We start from the raw sequence: 14,315 nt of genomic DNA on the forward strand, positions 1-14,315 counted from the left end.
AAGGAGGGACTTTGTCAATTAAGTGACCCCCTCTGTTATCAAGAAACAGATAAAAGAGAAGTGTTTCTTTCAAACATCAAATATGAGGAAATGCTGTGTGATTGGGGAGACAAAGGACTATTGATATGGGAGGAATATTGTAGTTTAAGTTCTAAGCATGCCAAAACACCAATACTTTACCTTCTCCTGAAACTACACAAAGATCCTGTTAATCCCCCAGGGAGGCCCATGGCTTCTTCTATGGGCTCAAATCTAGAAATGATATCTAAATACATAGATTTTTATCTAAGACTATTTGTTATGGTTTTACCGGCATATCTGAGAGATACGATTTTGTACACATCTATCAGACATGATTTAGGGTTACAAGCTATTAGCCACTACTTGCGAGCTCGAACTATCTCACTTCTGCAACACACAGAGTGTTGATTGAGATGACTAAATACTGCCTGACGAACAATTTTTTTTATTTTGATAACATGCTGTACAAACAGACACAAGGTACTGCAATGGGCACCTGCTTTGCCCCCAGTTATGCAAATCTCTTAATGGGCTGGTGGGAGGAGCAGGTGTCTAAATGCCATGAGACATACAGTGATCAAATTGTGTTATGGTCAAGATACATGAAGACATGTTTGTTATTTGGTGGGGTGATGAGCTCAGTGCTAATGCTTTTATTTTGTCATTGAACAATAACACCTTAAACATAGAATTGGCCTCGCACATTAATAATAGCAAAATAGTTTTTCTTGATGTGGAGGTGATGGTGCAAAGAAACCATTTTGTGACCAAGCTTCACAGGAAAGAAACAGCAGGAAATAGCCTTTTATTTGTTTCAAGTGCTCATCTGTATAGTCTCATTCAAAGTATCCCCTACAGGGAACTAATTAAAACAAAAAGTAACATCAATACTATTAAGGAATTTGAGATTGAAAAATCTCAGATGTGCAAGAGGTTTAAAGAACTAGGGTATACTCAAAAAGTAATACAAACAACAATGACTAAAGTTGACCTGTTGCAAAGGGAATCCCTATTGATTCCCAAACCAAAAGAGAATAAGGAGGAGGACAATATTCGGTTTATAATCACTTATTCTAGTCAGGCATATAGAGTACGGAAGATACTAAATTGGAACTGGCATATTTTGAAAACCGATTCAGTTCTGGACAAGTACTTACATGAATCCCCTCAAATCACCTTTAGAAGGGGAAAATCTCTTATGGGTGAGTTGATTAAAATTGTGGTTACATTACAACTGGGGGTAAATCACCATTTGAATAATACAGGGTTTTCATTGTAAAGCTTGCATTAACAGTAGCAATTGTATTAGAATAAAGGTGCCAAATAGCCAGATTGATTTTATTTTTAGAGGAAGTTATTATTGCAACACAGAGTTCTGTGTATATTGCCTAATCTGCCCTTGTAAAAAGTATTATATCAGCAGTACGAAACATAGAGCCAGGAAAAGAATCCTTGAACATAAACGAGCTATAAGTAACAATAATGAGCAGTATCCAGTAGCTCGTCATTTTAAGGCTGCTAATGGTCAAAATTATAGATTACTATTTTATGAAATCTCAGATGCGGTGAAACCTCAGGCATGAGGGGGAGATGGAGAACGCCAACTCAGGATCTTGGAATTAAAATATATCATAGATATTGAGACATTAATTCCTGTGGGTATGAATTCCAGTGAGGAACTGGGTATACATTTAGGGTAAAGAGTGTAAATAATAATTTGAGCTATATGTACATAGATGACTAGCATTACAAGTAATGCATATGTAAAATTGAGAGTATATTATCTCACAAACATTAGTTGATGTTACTTTCTTCAGTACTATTGTAACACTAATGTTTTTAAATGTAAATATGATTTTCTAAAATTTGTTTGTTTCTATTCTTTTGTAAACAGGACTATGTATTATCTATGAACAATAATTGGCCCAGATATTAAGAAGTGGTTGGAAAGTAATTGATAAATAGATGATTATCATTGTCATGGCTTCGGCTAGCAACATAAAATAGCCAATTGTCCACCTGGGCAGGATGAAGAATAATATCAAATGTGGGCATGACGATATAATACTACAATGGTTTAAAAAATGTATAAAGGATATTACACCTGTTGAGCTGTATATGCATTGAAACCCACTGGGGCAGGACAACAATACCGCAACGCTTAGATGAACCATTCATAGAAAGTGGCAATCTGCTAACACCATTTAATTAAACTGAGTAACATCAAGGGGCCGATTCCAATCATGGAAAAAGGCTGTGCAAATAGTCGTACGGAGCGTCTTCTCCGTACGACTCGTACCAGGTAGACTCATTCTACAACCTAGGAAGTATGATTCGTACAGAAAGCCTTTTTCTGTACGAATCGTACAAAAGACCATACAGCAAAAAAATACCCACGATTTCGATCCAGAACTGCTTGTACGCGACATCCGTACGTATTTCAGCAGCGTTTTCCGGCCCAGCAAGTACGATTCGTACCGACGTCACTACGTACCTCACTGTCACTACGGGAGCGAAAAATTGCCGGAAAAGCAGAAGCCTACGCCACGGAGCCCTGGTACGCGACGTACAGACATGAAGCCCCATCGTACGTGTCATCCCGGTCCTCTTGGCCTACGACCTGGTGCATCGCATCCGATGCACACGCCGCAGAAGGTGAGAACAATACCCAGGGTCCAGGGGGGGTGAGGGTCAGGAAACATACCCCATACGCAAACACAAACCTATAATATGGAGGCCATACATTACCACAAGGGTCTGGTCACTTGGGGGGGCGTGGCCAGCAACCCCTGCATACCGCAACAAGGAAGTGGGCGTGTACGGTGCGTACCACACGTACCCCTATGGCACCATGACAACAGTGGTACAGACCGTACCCACGCATGAATGCATGGGTACGGTGCATACCACACGTACCCCTATGGCGCCATCACAACAGTGGTATGGACTGTACTCACACATGAATGCGTGGGTACGGTGCGTAAAACACGTACCCCTACGGCGCCATGACAACAGTGGTACGGACCGTACCCACGCATGAATGCGTGGGTACAGTGCGTACCCCACACGTACCCCTAGGCACAATGACAACAGTGGTATGGACCGTACCCACGCATGAATGCGTGGGTACGATGCGTACCACACGTACCCCTACGGTGCCATGACAACAGTGGTACGGACCGTACCCACGCATGAATGCGTGGGTACAGTGCGTACCACACGTACCCCTATGGCGCTATGACAACAGTGGTACAGACCATACCCACGCATGAATGCGTGGGTATAGTGTGTACCACACGTACCCCTACGGCATCATGACAACAGTGGTACGGACAGTACCCACGCATGAATACATGGGTACGGTGCATACCCCTACGGCCCCATCAGTACTCAGGTACGGACCGTACCCACGCATACATACGAGGGTACGGTGCGTACCCCTACGGCCCCATGAGTACTCAGGTACGGACCGTACCCACTCATACATGCGTTGGTACATTACGTACCACACTTACCCCGTTACGGCAGCAGGAAAATTTGGATACGAGGCGTACACAAGCCAGGAATGTGGGATAGAGGACTGGCCCAGCATGTTACCTTCAAATTGTTGTGTGTGTAGGTCCTGGCCAGCAGTGTACAGCTCCAAGGGGGTGCGTGGGTGGGTGCAGAGGCCTCCCAGCAGTGGACAGACATATGAGGGGTGGGTGCAGAGGACTCCCAGCAGTGGACAGACATATGGGGTGGGTGCAGAGGACTCCCAGCAGTGGAAAGACATATGAGGGGTGGGTGCATATCACTACCAGCAGTGTCCAGACATATGAGGGGTGGATGCAGAGAACTCCCAGCAGTGGACAGACATATGAGGGGTGGGTGCAGAGGACTCCCAGCAGTGCCCAGACATGTGAGGGGTGGGTGCAGAGGACTGCCATCAGTGGACAGACATATGAGGGATGGGTGCATATCACTACCAGCAGTGGACAGACATATGAGGGGTGGGTGCAGAGGACTCCCAGCAGTGTCCAGACATATGAGGGGTGGGTGCATATCACTACCAGCAGTGGACAGAGATATGGGGGTGGGTGCAGAGGACTCCCAGCAGTGCCCAGACATATTAGGGGTGGTGCAGAGGACTCCCAGCAGTGGACAGAGATATGAGGAGTGGGTGCAGAGGACTCCCAGCAGTGCCCAGACACATGAGGGGTGGGTGCAGAGGACTCGCAGCAGTGTCCAGACATATGAGGGGTGGGTGCAGAGGACTCCCAGCAGTGTACAGACATATAAGGGGCGGGTGCAGAGGACTCCCAGCAGTGTCCAGACATATGAGGGGTGGGTGCAGAGGACTCCCAGCAGTGGACAGACATATGGGGGTGGGTGCAGAGGACTCCCAGCAGTGGACAGACATATGAGGGGTGGGTGCATATCACTACCAGCAGTGTCCAGACATATGAGGGGTGGGTGCAGAGGACTCCCAGCAGTGGACAGACATATGAGGGGTGGGTCCAGAGGACTCCCAGCAGTGTCCAGACATATGAGGGGTGGGTGCAGAGGACTCCCAGCAGTGTACAGACATATGAGGGGTGGGTGCAGAGGACTCCCAGCAGTGGACAGACATATGGGGGTGGGTGCAGAGGACTCCCAGCAGTGGACAGACATTTGAGGGGTGGGTGCATATCACTACCAGCAGTGTCCAGACATATGAGGGGTGGGTGCAGAGGACTCCCAGCAGTGGACAGACATATGAGGGGTGGGTGCAGAGGACTCCCAGCAGTGCCCAGACATATGAGGGGTGGGTGCAGAGGACTCCCAGCAGTGGACAGACATATGAGGGGTGGGTGCATATCACTACCAGCAGTGGACAGACATATGAGGGGTGGGTGCAGAGGACTCCCAGCAGTGGACAGACATATGAGGGGTGGGTGCATATCACTACCAGCAGTGGACAGAGATATGGGGTGGGTGCAGAGGACGCCCAGCAGTGCCCAGACATATGAGGGGTGGGTGCAGAGGACTCCCAGCAGTGGACAGAGATATGAGGGGTGGGTGCAGAGGACTTCCAGCAGTGCCCAGACATATGAGGGGTGGTTGCAGAGGACTCCCAGCAGTGTCCAGACATATGAGGGGTGGGTGCATATCACTACCAGCAGTGTCCAGACATATGAGCGGTGGGTGCAGAGGACTCCCAGCAGTGGACAGACATATCAGGGGTGGGTGCAGAGGACTCCCAGCAGTGGACAGACATGTGGGGGTGGGTGCAGAGGACTCCCAGCAGTGGACAGACATATGAGGGGTGGGTGCATATCACTACCAGCAGTGTCCAGACATATGAGGGGTGGGTGCAGAGGACTCCCAGCAGTGGACAGACACATGAGGGGTGGGTGTAGAGGACTCCCAGCAGTGTCCATACATATGAGGGGTGGGTGCATATCACTACCAGCAGTGGACAGGCATATGGGGTTGGGTGCAGAGGACTCCCAGCAGTGCCCACACATATGAAGGGTGGGTGCAGAGGACTCCCAGCAGTGGACAGAGATATGAGGGGTGGGTGCAGAGGACTCCCAGCAGTGGACAGACACATGAGGGGTAGGTGCAGAGGACTCCCAGCAGTGTCCAGACATATGAGGGGTGGGTGCAGAGGACTCTCTGCAGTGTCCAGACATATGAGGGGTGGGTGCATATCACTACCAGCAGTGGACAGAGATATGGGGGTGGGTGCAGAGGACTCCCAGCAGTTCCCAGACATATGAGGGGTGGGTGCAGAGGACTCTCAGCAGTGGACATACATATGGGGCTGGGTGCAGAGGACTCCCAGCAGTGGACAGACATATGAGGGGTGGGTGCATATCACTACCAGGAGTGTCCAGACATATGAGGGGTGGGTGCAGAGGACTCCCATCAGTGGACAGACACATGAGGGGTGGGTGCAGAGGACTCCCAGCAGTGTCCGGACATGTGAGGGGTGGGTGCAGAGGACTCTCAGCAGTGGACAGACATATGAGGGGTGGGTGCATATCACTACCAGCAGTGGACAGAGATATGAGGGGTGGGTGCAGAGGACTCCCATCAGTGGACAGACACATGAGGGGTGGGTGCAGAGGACTCCCAGCAGTGTCCGGACATGTGAGGGGTGGGTGCAGAGGACTCCCAGCAGTGCCCAGACATATGAGGGGTGGGTGCAGAGGACTCCCAGCAGTGGACAGAGATATGAGGGGTGGGTGCAGAGGACTCCCAGCAGTGCCCAGACATATGAGGGGTGGGTGCAGAGGACGCCCAGTGGTGGACAGACATATGAGGGGTGGGTGCAGAGGACTCCCAGCAGTGCCCCCCTCCCAGGAGGATGGATGTCATTCACACACTGCATGACACACCACATGTGGATGTAAGGACATGCATACCCACCCATGGCGGATGCTCCACAATACACACCCTGATTTCATGCCAACAGACTGTATAGTCATGGAAATGCATACTAAAATAAGTTAGCCAAGTGGAACACACACTGTCACACACATCACAGGAGTGATAGGAATGTCCAGGTGCTGGTCCAGCCACCCAGATGTTGTCTCTCATGTAAGGAATAGGGTTCACTGCGACTAGATACAATGCCCACAATTGTGAGTCAGGTGCCCAAATACCCTGCATTACACGTGCCATTTGTGTGTTAGGCCATGATTACACACATGCATAGTGCTGAAAAGGGGCAATTGGTACCTGATACTATTCCTACATACACTAAACACAAGTACAGTGACTGGGAAGGATGGCACAGATGATTCAGCAGGAGACATTGGTGAGCATGCATGGCCATTGTTGAAGGGTTCCGTCACCAACAAAGGATATGTTGACACAGGTCAGCACAACAATTGTGCAACGGTTTGCAGGGAACATGTTAGGTGCCACAGAGGAAGGAACACTCCTTGGGACAATGTCTCACAATCCAAAGGAACACACACTACCAATTAATATTTTCACAGACATTGTGATGGCACACATATACCATGGTCCACCTCATGACCATCATACTAAAAGATTTCTCAGAACCCTAACACATTATCAGAACACCAACTTCATGGGCCTCATCACCAACATCAAGTACCTGAAATGCAATATTGTGGAAACTAAATGAAAAGGCTTTATTCAGCACACCCAAAACAAATTGTAAGAAGACACTATTTACAAAGGCCAATGGCCAGTCCATAGTTCGAGTCCAAGGGTGGACGTATGCGACTGTGTCCACCCCTACCTTGCCTGCACAAAGTCACCTCATGGTTTGTCGACCGGGGGGGGCATCATCAGTGGGAGTACCAGGCACCGCAGGGACAGGAGTGGGTTGGGTAGGTGTGGTGGGTGCAGGGCTGGACATATCCACCACAGGGGGTGGGGCAGCGCCAAAGGTGGAGGTGAGCAGCTCACTGCACACTGCTGCCAGGGTATCCAGAGGAACCCCTGCACCGGAAGAAACACCAGGGCCAACGGAGGGGGGTGTCCGAGGGATGGGGTGCAGAGTTCTTGGGGGAGGTGGTGGACATGGGGGGGACTCAACTCCCCTGGCCGGAGACTTCCTCAATCGCTTGTGGGGTGGTGTCACAGTGGGGCTGAGGGACAGACTAGCCATGTAGGTCTCTTTGGGTGACATTTTGGCTGGGGAGATAAGGGGAGTGGATTTGGAGGAAGTGGGTCATGAGGGCTGCGGACTCTGACTGTGGCTGCGTGGCTGCCGTTTGCCCCCAGACCCTGTGGGTGTGACTACATCCCCCTGAGTGTGCGTGCCAAGAGGTGTGCTCTGTGCCTTAGTTGGGGGTGTGCTGGATGTGTCTGTTGGGGTGTGTGCCTGTGACTGTCTGTGTGTGCTTTGGACAGGCATGGGAGAGGGCAGTGTGGATGGGTCCGGGGTAGGGGGGGAGACGGAGCACCGCAGGAGAAACACTGCTTCCGTCAGTGAAGAGTCCATGGACTGCAGAAACCTGTGTTGCTCAGTCATCGTTGATGACATGCCCTCCACGAACAACACCAACTGTCTGAGCAGTCTAGTGTGTTCATGGAGGACATGCAGCATCGATGCCTGACCAACCTGCAACTGCCGCAGTGTGTCCACAGACTCTTCACTGAAGGCAGCAGGGGTGACAGGGGCAGGGGCTGCGGTACCTGGTCCGAAGGAGACACAGTGGGACCCTGCACAGACAGAAGGGACAGGAGCAACTGGGAGGGGGGAGATGGCAATGGAGGAGGCGGGGACAGATGGTGGGATGCTGCCAGATGTTGTTGCATCCTTCACCTCCTCAAGGATGTCAGCCTGGGACCCGTCAGTGTCGTACATGCTCTCGCCTCCGGACAGGTCCTCCGACTGACTCCCCTCGCCCTCCGTGCCACCCTCTCCTGTTGACTCCACAGCACTGGTGGCACTGTTGCTGGGTCTCTCCTCAAGGTCCATGCCGGTGTCCCCCTCGCTTGTTGATGATGATGCTGTGGGCAAGGAGAAGAAACCAGAACGCATCAGTCATCTATATACATCTGACTCATGAGCAAAAGAACAATTGGTCACAGTGCATATCAGGCAATGCATCATGAGTAACAGCTGGATTACTCCGCACATATGTAAGCCCTGTACTGCCCAGTTGGTAAACCCACCATGCCACTTTGACACCGGGAAACTCAATACACAAAAGGCCACAACTTGAATGAGCAATACACTGAGAAGCTAGTGTCTGTGAACCGGTGAGCACAGCAATACAATGAAGTCATGACACCTCTTGTTTACCCTGAAATAAACAGGAGTGGTGCACTCAAGGTAAACTAACACACCTCAATACTCAAGGTGTCACCACACTCAGAGACCTGTATGTCCTTTGGAACACAAAACGAACAAATGTTGGTACCTTGGGACTCACAATAATTTAACCAATCTACATGTTTGGGATGTGCCAATTGGCCATTTTGTGAAAAGAACACTGATGTGCCTGCATGCAAGATGTTGCACAAGGCAGTGCACACAAAAGTACGTTGACACTGTCATTGAAGAAGCTGGCACCTTTTCGGAGGAGCCGCTGTTAGAAATAGATGGTGTTGTAGAAAGCACATATACATGGGCCCACGGAGGTCTTGACGTCTTGACACTCGTTAGTTTGTATCACCGACAACTAATGAGTCTAACAAAATCAAGCCCACCGTGGGAACATGTATATGGAGAATCTGCAACACCATTGCTGCTGTCTCTCCTGTAACTGCCTATCGAGGTCAGGGAAGACCACCGCCAGGACACGTTTCACGTGGTGGGTCAGGTGTCGGCGGCCGCCGTGGGGGCAAGGAGGAGAGAGCTTGAGCTGGGCGATCCGCTGGCTCCAGCACCGGATGTCCTGCCACCTCTTGCGGACCTGGGCCAGCTGCCGATCACGCCCCCCGCAGTCCTCATGGCCCTGTCGATGTTGGTCCAGATCACCCCCTTCTCGTAGGCAGTTACCTGTCAGGATGACAAAGTGACACAACATCAATACACCTGCTCCATGTCCCAGAGACACACATTAGAACACCTTTGAAATGTTTAATAGGGCATAGGATGCTGACATGAATAGCCTCATTCACAACATGAAATTGGCCTGTGTGCAAGCGCCAATGCAGTACATGGCATTGAAAGTCTACAGGTGGCATGAGGGGTGCAAAACACTCAATGAACATGCCACACACTGTGCAGCACATGCAACAGCAGGCTGATGGGCAGCACGTGCCATGAAGTCACATGTCCCACTCCACTGACGCACCCTCAGCAGACTAGACAGACACACCCAGCCACAGATCACTGGCCTGTCATTGACAACAGCGGATAAAACCCTCACTCTGCACATGTGACATTTGCCAGGGGGGAGTCACAGGTGTCGTGCTAGCTCCGCAAGTCAGACACAAAGCACGGCTCACTTGTCACATCAGATGGTTAGATCAGTAGCCTCCAACATGCAGCTGTGGTGCAACACTTCACATAGACACTCACCCACATGACAAGGAACATTCACACACATCAATGTCCATGAGTTCATACACGTCATTTGGACACTCTCACCACAGGTCCACTCAACCCATACACATCTGTGTGTACAGTCACCTGTCACACCGGGGGGACCACTGAATCACCTCAGGACAACAGGAATAAAAGCCCCCAAGGATTAGCCAGGCTGAATGTCTCATGCACTATGCAGTGAAAGTCACTGTAAGCACCATGCAACTGAGGAGTGCACACAGGAACTACATGATGCTCTGCATGAGAGACATAACCATGCCCCCCCCAGGACACACTCTGAACAACATTGCATGTCAGTCCCACCTGGACACAATATAGACAGTCACACAACAGGTGCATAGGCAAAGGTAGTGGACTCAGCACTCACCTGTTCCCCTGGTCTCCCATACAGGCTGGTGTACTGTGGGAGGAGGACGTCCAGCAAGGCCTGATTCTCCTCCTGGGTGAATGGCTGGGCCCTCTCCACAGCACGAGATATGGTCCGGGGAAGCAGAGACAACAGCAATGTTGTTGACAGGAAAGTTGTGCAGGTAAGTGCCCTCTCATGACTTCTGGCTGCCTTATATCTGTCTTGCTGAGGGGCATTCATTTTGAGGAGTACATAGTGATTGGTCATAATCATTTGCATCTTACGTTAACTCCAATCCCTTTAAGCATACACCAGTGACAGCATTTGCATCGTTCAAATTTAGAGCATCATGTCAAGTCAACAACCACTTTGCAACATTGTATTTTGTGGCCAACTGACTTTTCCAGGACACCTGATGGAAAAATTTGAAGAGAAAACTCGGTATCCATGACAACCAGCATGCAATTAGGGCCTAAAACTTGTCCCTTATGTGTCCCCTATGTAATTTTGAAAGCCACACACAGGTACGGTGCGTTTCACATGTACCCCTACGACACCAGTTGCACAGTGCGTTTGACACGTACGTGTAGGCACTGGTAGTACACGTACGTGTACAACTAGTGCGTACACGGACTTGTACACATACGTGTAGGCACTGGTAGTACACGTACATGTACAACTAGTGCGTACTTGTACACTGAGTGGTGGTTTCTGCCTGGCTTTGGCGCAAGCCCTAGCCAACCAGAAATCCCATTTCTAACAATGTAGTACACTGGGGTCATCTGGCCCATGCCACAGGGCTCTTCTCTCAGCGTGACGATCTTCAATGTCTCCATGACCCCCCTCTCCACCATCACATGCGCACACAACCTCATCATCATCTGGTATGACATTGACACCCAGCTGCTCCTCAAACTCACCAAAGAGCCAGCCATTGCCAGATCCAAACTTCAAGAAGGCATGAGATCTGTTGATGAATGGCTGAACATCAGCCATCTGAGGCAGGACTTGGACAGGACAGAGGTCATCATCCGAGGACTGTCCCCTCACGGCTGGGTCAACTCCTTGCATCCCACTGGTCTGTGCACCGCACCAGCACCCAGTGGCCACGCAGGCAAGCTGGTGTTCATCATAGACCCATCGCTCACAATTAACATGCAACTCACCAACATCTGTACCTCATGCTGCAACACCCTCCCCATGCTGCTGATGACCCCCAGATACATCCACTCCAAGGCAAGACAGACCGTCCCCCTGGTCCAGGACACCAGCCGGCTCATATACAGCACCGGCCTCTACAGAGGACAACAGCAAACATGCAGGAGAACTTATCCACATCCAGGGTGCATCCGCACACCTCATCTGCAACATCCCCCGCCCCAGCCACATCACCGTCCACCTGAGAGAGGTACAATGGCTCACTGTGTGCTGCAGGATCACCTTCAGACTCCTCAACCACAGTCAGGAGGCAGTCCACAACCCCAGACCCAAACCGACCTTGGACATATGTCATCCAATACCTCGTTGGCCCTACTTCATGCAGCCCACCTTGCCCTGGCCACCATTCATCACATCCACATAAAATCTGCATGCAGGAGATAGTTCTCCCACCTCGCAAAACAGACCTGGTACTCCCTCCCCGGGCACATCAACATGACCCATGACCTCTACACCTTCATGTAACTCTTCCAAATTGGTCTGTCAGAGCAATATAGCAAGCCCCCCCTCAGCAGCTTGAGGCCATCACGGGTGAGTGTTGGGCTCCATGTCTGTATTTTGTGATACATTGTGAGCCATGTGTATCCTCGACCGGACTCAGATCCAGGTGTATGGATGGCTGGAGTTAGTTCCACACTCAGGCATACTTTGACATATCCCCACATGTATGTTGTGGACTCATGCTAAATGACTGCAACATAAATGTAAATGTAGTGCATTTATATAGCGCTCCGCACACCCCCGAAAGGGTCTCTCAGGCGCTGTGCACATACCACTGTGGAACCCTTCCTGGCCTTTCCCTGTGAAGTGCCCACTCCTGGGCACCCCAAGGTGAAGCCAGGCATCCTAGCGCTTTTGGGGCCATTGTGGAGATTAAGCAAGCTATTGCCCAGTGTTGCAGAGTGGGACCCATGATTAGAATAGGCACCGAGGCGAGAATTATCGGGTCCGGAGAAATTGAGCCCAAGACCAGCCGAGGCGGGAATTGAACCCTGGTCTGGGCCAGACCTCTGCATCAGGGTCTGCCGCTCTAACCATTGAGCCACACTTCTCCAATTTCAATTCCAAATTTCAATTATTAATTTTTTCAATTTCTAGCTCTGGGGCGTGATTTGTGCACAGAAAATGGGGAAATGCAGGGACCATAGAATCCAAAGTTCACAGGGGGAGATGGGATCCTTGCCATTTGAAGTCATCAGAGTCTAGCCCACAGTGTTTGGCATCATTGGTCAGACTGTGACCAGCAAGTCCATGTGGCAGATGATGTCAATCAATGAGGTGATGCTGTCACACATGAAGGCCAGGTGCCAGGCCAGGTGACCTGGGAGATGTGGATGGCCCGCTGCCTCTCACAGTCTTTTCTGTGGACGACCAACCTTCGTCTGGGGACCCTCAGATGCAGGCCTTGACGATGTTTGGGACGCTCCGTCGGACGAATCCTCCTCCCTCCCTGTGGCTGGTGCTGGTCTGCGCCTGGTGTCACAGGGAGGGTTGCCCATATTGTGAGCGATCCGACGGAGTGAATGGCTTATGTCCCTTTGCAACGCCAGGAGCTCAGCCAGTCTTGCCTCCATCCGTCCTTAGTGTTGTTGTTGACTGGTGTGTTGCTCGGCCTGCTGGTTTTTGATCTCTGTGAGGGTCACCACAACCTGGCTGATCTCCCTGGTGTCACGCCGGTATGCCTCCACGATGTTGTGGATGTGTGACATACCGGTCCCTTCGGCTGGCTGGTCAGGTTCTCGCCTCCGCCTGCCTCCACTCCCGCCACCCCTGCCCACATGAGCCTGGCCTGCCGTTGTGGGCACATCGGGTCGACGGGACCCCTGAGGGATGGCAGTGGCAGTGTTGTATGCCTCCTCCTGGGTGCCCACCGCACCTTGTCCCTCCTGGTCAGACTGGCTCTGTTCACTGTGGGCAGGGCTCCTGGGTGTCTCCTGTGATGTGGCAGGAATGGGGGTGGTGGTTGGCACAGATGTTCCTGAACCAGGTTCTGCAGGGTCTTGGACACCAGAGGGTCCAGGTCGGTCGGGGTCATCTGCGGAGTGTTGAGAGGCATCGCTGCTGGTGGGATCCGGTTCCTCCCGGGCCTGTGACTGTGATTCTTCACCCCCATTGTGGGGGGGATGTTCATCACGTTGCCCTGTGTGTGAGAGACAGACAAAGTTAATGCTGTTTCATGCAACATGCATGTTTCATACACATTCAAGTTGGCACTGTTCCTCCAGGTAGTTGTATGTGCCTAGCATTCTCCTCAATGTTCACTTGTGTATGGGTATGTTGCGGGGGACAGATTGATATGTTCTCCTGAGTCTTTGACATGTCCATTTGTGGCTTGGGTGCTTCTTCGGCTATGTATTGGACTTGTTGTGTTACATGTCCATTGTGGCAGTGGGTAAATCCATTGCCTGTCCTGGTGGTGTCTTCTTGTGTAAGGGGTGTGTGTGACAGGGCCTGCTGGTGGGTGTTGTGTGATTTGGCACTGGGGCTCCCAGGTGATGTAGCTGTCCCCCCATGGAGCATGCTGCCATGACAGTGAGTGTTTGTTCCTGTCCTAGATATCTGACCTTGTTGTGTTGGTGTTTGTGTTTGCACTGGTCACAGGAGGGCCTTGTGCTGCCTACACCAGGGCCAAGTGTGAGCTTTTTTGTCATTACTTTCCCAATCCCTGGGCATTGCGCATGGCTCATGGGTATGTAGCTGGGCCATATGGGATGAGGGCAA

The sequence above is a fragment of the Triturus cristatus genome, chromosome 7 (genome assembly GCF_964204655.1).
Source record: "Triturus cristatus chromosome 7, aTriCri1.1, whole genome shotgun sequence".
In the NCBI taxonomy this organism is placed as follows: domain Eukaryota; kingdom Metazoa; phylum Chordata; class Amphibia; order Caudata; family Salamandridae; genus Triturus; species Triturus cristatus.